The sequence below is a fragment of the Coptis chinensis genome, chromosome 4 (assembly GCF_015680905.1).
Source record: "Coptis chinensis isolate HL-2020 chromosome 4, ASM1568090v1, whole genome shotgun sequence".
NCBI classification, from domain to species: Eukaryota; Viridiplantae; Streptophyta; class Magnoliopsida; order Ranunculales; family Ranunculaceae; genus Coptis; species Coptis chinensis.
This window is the reverse complement of record NC_141459.1, coordinates 12,086,143-12,094,734: the sequence shown is the minus strand read 5'-3', so window position 1 is coordinate 12,094,734 and position 8,592 is coordinate 12,086,143. Positions and strand designations below refer to the sequence as shown.

General features: G+C 35.8%; 1 long non-coding RNA gene across 1 annotated transcript; it reads right to left on the bottom strand.

Moving 5' to 3' along the window:
• Nucleotides 1-6,181: 6,181 nt before the first annotated feature.
• On the bottom strand, nucleotides 6,182-7,795 carry LOC147501920 (uncharacterized). The gene is made up of 3 exons (XR_015219904.1): nucleotides 7,493-7,795; nucleotides 7,243-7,272; nucleotides 6,182-6,494 (listed from the first exon to the last, which is right to left on the bottom strand). It is a non-coding gene; the product is annotated as an uncharacterized LOC147501920 (long non-coding RNA).
• Between the last annotated feature and the right edge of the window lie 797 nt (nucleotides 7,796-8,592).

Below are 8,592 nucleotides of genomic sequence, written 5' to 3'. Positions count from 1 at the left end.
CTACCGTCTCGATGATATGAACGTGGTAACTCTTATTCGATAAGTATCTTCTAACGGTTCAGCACTAAGGTCAGGGTCACATAAATATTCGTCTTCTTACAACACGAATAGTACACAACCTGGACTTAAACAGTAAAAACGTGTTTAACTAATAACAAAAGTGACCAAACAATATCGCATGCATCACATACCATATGAAAGACTAAACCTTTTGTTAATTAATCATGAACAGTGAAGAATTTATATAAAAATGAAGCATACTGAAAATCAGATAACCAATCCCAAACACAAACAACTGTTTCGGACTTCGTCCTGCATCTAGCTTGGAACTTAGTTACACATTATATATATAACGAGTGAAAGTAAAAGTAAAAGAGCCCATAAAACAAAACCGAAATCCTGCCGTAAAGGTTTCCCTTCTTTTCCACTTCCTCTGCGTCAACAGTTGCGTCCACACTCAAAGTCTCGGCCTCTCTCCCTGTTCTCTGGTTCAGTCTCTAGCTTCAGCCTCCATTCTCTGGTTTTCTATTCTGCCTCCCTTTCAGCCCCCGAGCTCCCTTCACTGCTGTCTTCTCCCTTATTCGCGAGAATCCCCTTCAAAAGGAAACTCCTTTGGTTTCGGTATGGGATCGGCAGTTTTTGGTTGTCTTTGGAAAGTTCTATTTTGGTGGAGATTTGTAACCGAGAGATTCGGTACGAATTTTAATTGGAATATTATATGCTGTCGTGGGTTTTGATTTTGGTTTATTGGTTAGTTCGATTATGGAAGTTTGAATTGCTTTGAATGGAAGGTTTCCTAGTTCTGTTCGTGAGAATGGGAAAGGAAGTCTAAAGTAATGATCAAGTGGTCAAAGGACTATAATGGGATGAGGTTTAAATGTTTAATGGGCTTTGGTGTATATGGGCTGGTCTATTTAAGTGCTAAGAATTGGCTTGGTGCACATGGTCCGGTCTTTAGCTCATGGGATTTTATAGTTGGGTACACTAATTCCTTCAAACCGACTTTAGCCCGCATGGTCCTAACTCAAGAATTCCAAACCACCATGCTCCGACACAAGCTCCAAAGCTAGTAAGCTATAACCCATAGCCATGCCCCAATGCGAACAACATATATATTTCGCACCTCTAGACCAACGTACACACTGATATCTTCGATTCTTTTCAATATCGACAATATTAATCAAGTTATTCTAATTTCTGCAAAATCACCGAAAATACACTAACTTAATCAAACAAATAAAATAAACGGACTAACTGATATAAAATTAGGCGTAAATAATGTAACATTTACATGCTTATCAATGGCCCACGTAGCTAGAAAACATCCTATAGGTTCATAGAACGACAGCTCGATCTAGTACAGGCGAGTCACCGTTCTCACTATGCTACGGCACTGAGGCCATCATTCCTACTGAGCTGATAATTACAATGACTCGATATGAGATTGTCTAATTTGGTTTGAACGATTCCATTCTTGCAGGAGAGGTCGACTTACTTGAAGAATGACGCAACCTAGCAGCCATTTGAGTGGCATCCTACCACCAAACTTTGAGGAAGACATACAACAAGCGAGTTAACCCTCGAAGTTTCCAACTTGGCGACCAAGTATTGAAAAAGACTAAGGATGACTTGAAACTGGCACCAACATGGGAAGACCCTTATATAGTAGAATGGGTCGTTGGCAATGGAGCATATTGGATCAAAACCCAAGACGGATAGACATTACCACGCCCTTGGAATACCTTTTTGTTTAAGAAATTTTATCAATAAGAAATTCCATTTCCATTGAATTTTTACTCTTAACACTATACACATAGTTTTTATTTTGCATCAATGCACGACAATCTTTCAATGTTATTAAATAGACGCACAGCTCGCTCTCTAAGAGCAAAACACTAACTTGAACTAAAACGCTCTCAAGAGTTCAAACGTTCTCTATGCTAAAACGCTCACTCGAGCTCAGGGCTACATAGCTCACCTACTTCTCACTAATTGGATACCTACATTTCTAGGGCCAACTCGGTGCAGAATGCTCTCTAAGAGCCAGATGATTATTTGAACTTAAACGCTTTCCGGAGCTTAAACGTTCAACACAAAAAGAAAAATGCTCACTCAAGCTCACTACATGCTACTTAGCATTAACATTTCTCACTAGTTGGAAACCTACAACTCTAGGGTCAACTCAGTGCAGAACGTTCTCTAAGGGCAAAACATTCAAATGAACTTAAACACTCTCCAGAGCTCAAAAGTTCTCTACAATCAAACGCTCACTCGAGCCCAGGGCTACATAGCTCACACAATTTTCACTAGTTGGAGACCTATACTCTTAGGGTCAACTCAGTGTAGAACGCTCTTTAAGAGCAACACGCTTACTTAAGCTAAAATGCTCAATCGAGCTCAAAGGCTACTAAGCTACAACACTTCTCACTCGTTGAAGACCTACAATTCTAGGATCAACATACTGCAGAACGTTTTCTATAACAGTCAAAACGCTCTCCTAAGCAATATGCTCAGTCGAGTTCAAATGCTTCATGGCATCCTAAGTTTTCCTAGACAACGGGACTTATATCTCTAAGTCAAATTCCTACTGAGATGTCAAAACAACATGCAACAAGCATTCAGACAAAAATAAGCTAATACTTCAAAGCAAGCAAACATTTCATAAGTGCAAAATACGAACTGCTTGAATATACTCAGGAAACCAAATCTTTAAACCTACCGAACAACCACTTATGTGGAAACTAGTTAGTCTAAATACCAAAATTAAAGCAAATACTAAAGGTGAACTGCCTAGGTTGCCCCAGGTTCTCAGCTTTTAATATATCTGGCTCATGCCACGCAACAAAAAGAATTAGACGAACTGCCCAAGCAAGCCCAGGAAACCAGCTCTATTGTATCTCCACCACTTTCACACAGGATTACAAATTCAAGACAAACGTTCAAAAACCTCACAACTCTCAAAGAAAAAGAAATCAAACAACATGGTCAAAGGTATCAACTTGCAGAGGGTCCAGCACAGGAGATAAGACAGGTTTTATAGAGGTCGCAGCAGGAGGGACGGTAGTGTTCATTTCCAGCTCGCCACCAACAGGAGGTAGATCAGTAGAGGCAGAGACAGCAACAGAGGGCACTACATTAAAAGCATTACTTGCATCTTCGGGTGAGTCATTCTCTCGTCCACCCAAAGCCCTACGTTCATTGTCACACCCCGAATTTCGACAGAATTCGGAAAAACAATATTTGTTCCCGACTCTTCGATCTTCGAGGTGTGAAGCACTCTTAACTCCCAAAACCCATAAACAGTTTAAATATGAGAATAATTAAAAACCAATAAAAATTTTAACTTAAACAAAAGTCTTCTTCATTACAAAAATTTACAAATAAGATTAGGTTACAAATCTCTTTTCAATAACTCTTTATTTAAATTTACAAATGAAAATACAAATAACTTTGTCTCAACTGAAAATCTATATCACCTCAAGGGAAAACAAAACATATCCTGAAATGCAACGCTAACGCAAACCACAAGCAGCAACCAACCTTCTTCAACACTAAACCTGTCAAGACTTATCAACTATGTTCATTTAATGAACACACCCGATAAGCAAACATGCAAATAGGGTCAGCATTATAAAAATACTGGTGTCAGTAGCTCTAAAATACAACATATACTTATACATATACATACACAATCCATAAGGCAGTTAGTTCCTCCACCGAGGTGCCTTAACTTCCAACAACTAATACGACATTCTTAACTACAATAAGTAAGGCAGGTAGTTCCTCCATTGAGGCGCCTTAACTTCCCACTAACCCCACAACAAACCATACGCATAATAAAAAGGCATTTAGTTTCTCCACGAGGCGCCTTAGGTTCTAACTAAACTAATAACCAGTCAAGCATATTCTATACTTACCGCATTTCATGCTCAATTACGGAGTGGGTCGTCTCTGCCGAAGTAATTAGTTTGACCTACACTTCTGCAAAACCATATACAATCATCTATCTAAAGATACATCATTAACCAACACATTACCATAATTATATTAATTAAGGCTTTCTTTGCGTGTCCCTAAAATCATGTCGTATCTATGTCTTACCTAGTTTCCCTGGCTACCACAATCGCTTCCCAACGCCGAACATGTACATCCACATGCCTCCCCTCACATAATGAACCACTCCGGTCGCGTAACTACCCCGGCGGGATGTCGCGACACCGTAACCCTCACACGAAAAGCCATTATGTGAGTAATCGCCATTATCTGCATAAAATATTGCGCGTCGTCTCGTTCTAATTTTGCGCGAACGAATAATTAAGCCACCATTATTCGCCCGAAGGGCCATTCAGATTCACCGCCGGAAGGGGCCAATCCACATTACTTACTCGAAGCGGCCATTCAGATTCAATCAAAAGCGCCCGGAAGGGCCAATCACATTACTTACCCGATTCAGATTCACTGAAATGCCGGAAAGGGCCAATCATATCACATATGCCCATCACAAAGGCAAATCACATGAGTTGTGGTAGCTAGGTTATAGGATTTTTGATAATGTAATTTATTCATTTTATATCTCATAATAATTCTTATTCTTTCTCATGCCAAGATAATTTAATTGTAATCAAGCTCAACGTTTCATTATAATACAATCCAATTATCACGCGCCTATTCATTTGCCGGGCCATATCAAATCTAAACTTATTATTTCACGCGGTCAATTATATATTGCACTACACCATATGAAATATATTAGCCTTCATACTAGGGGTGGGCAATGGGCGGTCACTGAAAACATGCCCTTCGATATTAGGGCCAATCATATCACATATGCCCATCAAAAAGGCAAATCACATTTAGGAGTTGTATATATTTTTTTTATAGGATTTTTCATTTATATTACAAAATGTACAATTTATTCCAACCAATCTAATAATAATCACGTATAAGTCCAAAAATTTAAAATGCCTTTATATCTCATTTAACATTGAAATACATAGACAAATAATTATATTATCATTTTAAGGAAGAAATAATAGATATAAAGAAGAAACATAATAGTTTTGGTTAAGGGTCATGGAAGTTGTTAAACTTTTGTAATATCATAAATTATTTCTATAATAGATTCAAACAAATATAATATTACATTTCTTCTAATTTAAAAAGTGATTCAAGCTTTGTATATGGAAATGAAAATATTGGCTCATTATAATACAAATCCACATTTTGCTTTAATCAAGGAAACCTTTAGTTTTAGACTTGGCTTGGATGTGAATAAAAATATAATTTATAAGAAATAAGTGAGAAAAGAAATAGAATAATAAGTTATGGACTTTGATTCATTAAAGTCTTATTTTTATTAGGCTAGTGCTCATTGTTCTTCATGGCTACTATCCAAATATAAAACAAGTCTATAAATCAAATCAATGTTATTTTAATTGAAAATATTTAACAAAAGTTGGACTTATTATTTCACGTGCGGTTTATATATTGCACTACACCATATGAAATATATTAGCCTTCATACATACTACAATTCATTTAAGTAGCAACTCATAATAATAATCAATCATGAAATATATTCGTTCAATATATTTATGTGAACTCAAGTCACACTACTACAGAAAAGCTCATATACCACTGTTATTTACAGTGGTAAAAAGCCTTTAGCCAATGTTTTCATACCGTGGTAACAACCACCGTGACAAATACTTATAACAAAACCGTGGGGAAAAGTACCTCTTATATACCACGGTTTTGAGTAAAACAGTGGTATTAGGATTTATAAACCATGGTTAATAGTCCGAAAAGTTTGCTCTTATATTTACAAACCGTGGGAAATAGTGATGATATATACAATGGTTGGATACAAACCGTGGGTTATATAAACTGATTATACCTCGGTTCTTATCAAACCGTGGTGTATAGTCATTACAAAGTGTGGGCTATATAAACTGTTTATACCTCGGTTCTTATCAAACCGTGGTTTATAGTCTTTTTTTTTAAAAAAAGAATAAAAAACCCCTAATTATTTGATTCTAATCATATTCATTCAACCTGCAACCTGCCCATTTTCACCATATATATCCACACTAGATTTAAAAACACATTGCTCAAATAAACAATTCATAGTGCAACACAAACAAAATAAATAAATTTACACATCCAACACAAAGACATTGAATTGCTAAAAGAATTTTGAACTTTTTTGAGTCATCAATAATGAAAGAAACATCCAAATTTACTTGTTATATCAAAATAATAATGACCTAACTTGTTGCATCAATAAAAAAAGCAATCTATTTGTTCTATCTAAAATATCAAAAAAAAAAATGGTGAGGCCAAGCACCACACCTTAACTGGAAAGGGTCAAAACCTAGCTAAGACTCGACGCTTGGCTCGAATGCTCCATTATGCTGGATGAATCTAAGAATTTTAAGTCGAACAACATCAAGTTCCTCTTGTGTGTATGTATCTTTGAGGGATAGATTTGTCATCTGCACGATCAAAGATAAAAAAGTATATAATAACTAAATAATGAAGAGTAACACAAAATAGAAATAATAAACCAACTATGCGTAGGACCAAAGTCTAAAATACCCTAAAAAAATTATCTAAACAAGCTTCCATTATTTCCGTCGTCATAAACTTCGTTACATAATACCCACTCTGTATCACCAGGTTGGTATGTGCCCTATGTACTGACAAGTAATATAATGAAAAATAATGCAACTACCACCCCAATATGAAACCTTGCACTAGTACTTCGCAATAGTCTACTCCATCTTAAGGTTGAAATGTATAAAGAAATATATTGTCCTATTTGGACTAAAATACAATGTCTGTAGTGCTTGGCATGGGTCACTAATACCTTTATAAGGGGAACATGTATATGGGAAGAGAGAGAGAGAGCACTTCGTTTGCGCAACCATCTATCCCATTTAATAAGTCCAATTAAGATATACATACAAGTGAATTAGTGAACCTTAGTTTAAAAGCATAAAATGCAAAAGACAACCCCGATTGTCCACATATACAAAACATGATCCCATCAAAGGTCATAACTGAAAAGTAAGAACGAAACAACTAAGGTGTAGTCGCTTATCAATCTTAAGGAGCTCTAAGTAACCATGCCCAATACAAACCTCACCTTCAGTACATAATGGCCATATAGAATGTTTTTTTATGAAATTTCTCAAATATATATGCAAGAGAAAGGAAGACAAGTAATAAAAAAAACAACACTTGTAAAGGCACTTGTAAATTGTGGAAGTGCTGAAAAATGAAAACACAAAGAAAATGAATATCTCCTTGGTACAAAAAAACTGAACTAGAAATACCACCATAAATCAGATAACTAACACACTACCAATGACCAATCAGCTATGAGTTAAATACTTAAGCGACTGAAGTAGTTATAAGCTTCTAGCAAAGTCATGGTCTTTGATTGGGTAAGAATTATGAGCAACACTAGGACATGTATATATAAACTAACCTTTATGATGTAGGTTATCCAACACCTGACAACTGAAAGAGTATGCTCTAGTGAGTTGAACTTTAGCCACCTGAAAAACATACCAACCCAATGCAACATTAGTTTAAACAAAATAAAGTAAATAGGTCACCAAAATAGAAGTAAACAATAATTTACCATAACCATTTTGTCCACATCCAAATGTTCACGAACAACCAACAAAGATGCCAACAAAGCTGCCAACAAAAGAAATTAAAATACAAACGTATTCTTAAACAATATAAATCAGCCAAAGTTATTAGTCCTAAGTGAGCAAGGTTTGTTACAAACAAACTGATCCTACCATGTCAAATAAACACCCAATAAGTTTTCCAAATTCAGCTCTTGCAGTACCCCAAGTAGATAGATTACCTTATGAAATCAAAGGTCATCCATTGGAGCTTAATTCTGTGCTTTGAAATACTTAGATACTAAGAAATCCAACAACCCAAAAGAAAACTAAAAGAAGACAACCATCCATACTACTACCTATCAACAATAAATGCATGCTATAATTCCACACAAAAACAAAAGGATCAATGGGGATATCACTTTTTTCTACCAAAGCATAGACCAAAAACTAAATATGGCTTGTTATCGATAAATTAGATTGGCGTAAACTCGGACACCAAGAGTAAAACTCAACCTTTTTCCTATCAAATGTCTCGTCGATAAGTTGAATGCCAAGTTTCATAATGACATAATAACTAAAAGAAACACAAACACTAAAGTGAAGTAAATGTACAATGGAAATATTGAAATATAGAAAAAAAAAAAACAAGTATAACTAGCCTCGTGCTTTAAAAGATTGCCTCTGTAATCTGCAATTAAATATTATGTGAACTGAACCATGCTCATAATAATAATAGAATGTACAATTCAGAAATAAGTAGAAAAATTCTGCCAATTGGATGCATAACTAAGAATCTAAGATTCAGATAAAATGTTTCGAGTATTTGAGGAAAATGACAATACCTTAAACACATTCATCTCCTTAGCATTGACCAACAACATCATAATAGTAATCCTCATACTTCCTAAGCCACACCAACAAGCACTTCTGATGGTGTGAGCCTTGGACA